Source organism: Callorhinus ursinus, unplaced genomic scaffold (assembly GCF_003265705.2).
Source record: "Callorhinus ursinus isolate GAN/ISIS: 27379988/994484 unplaced genomic scaffold, GSC_fseal_2.0 scaffold11, whole genome shotgun sequence".
NCBI lineage: Eukaryota > Metazoa > Chordata > Mammalia > Carnivora > Otariidae > Callorhinus > Callorhinus ursinus.
The window spans coordinates 23,231,804-23,232,320 of NW_027397073.1; positions in this window are offsets into that span (position 1 = coordinate 23,231,804).

The following is a 517-nucleotide window of genomic DNA, read 5'->3' on the forward strand; positions in this document are numbered from 1 at the left end:
TTTATGTTACTGAATTTACATTCTTTTCGTATAACCATAGCAGAATAAGTCTTTTGTTCCTGTTTTTATTTATGTGTTAAACACTCTTAGAAAAACCTTGGGTTCTAGAGAAACTCAGTGCATCCAAGTTTACTGAAGACAGATGGTTTGATATCGCAAAGGCCCCTTTAAATTATCAGGTTAAGCAGACTCCCAAGCCTGACATATAAGATTCTTCATAATGGACACCAACTTACGATTTCCCTTGGCTCTTCCTAAATTCCTCCTACCTGGAATGCTTCACCCTCCATTTGCTTGTTTCTTTCCACCATTCCCTGGGCTGATTCCAAGTGTCCTTCTTTTTCAGAGGTAGAGCAGAGAAATCGGGAAGATGGGGCTTGGAGTCAAGCCCTCCTCGTTGTGAATCTGGCTTTGCCACTTACTGGTATAACCTTGGGTAAGGCAGCCTGCAAACCTCAGTTTGCTGATCAGTGAAATGAACGCAATAATCCCACCCATAGCATTGGTGTGCTACAAA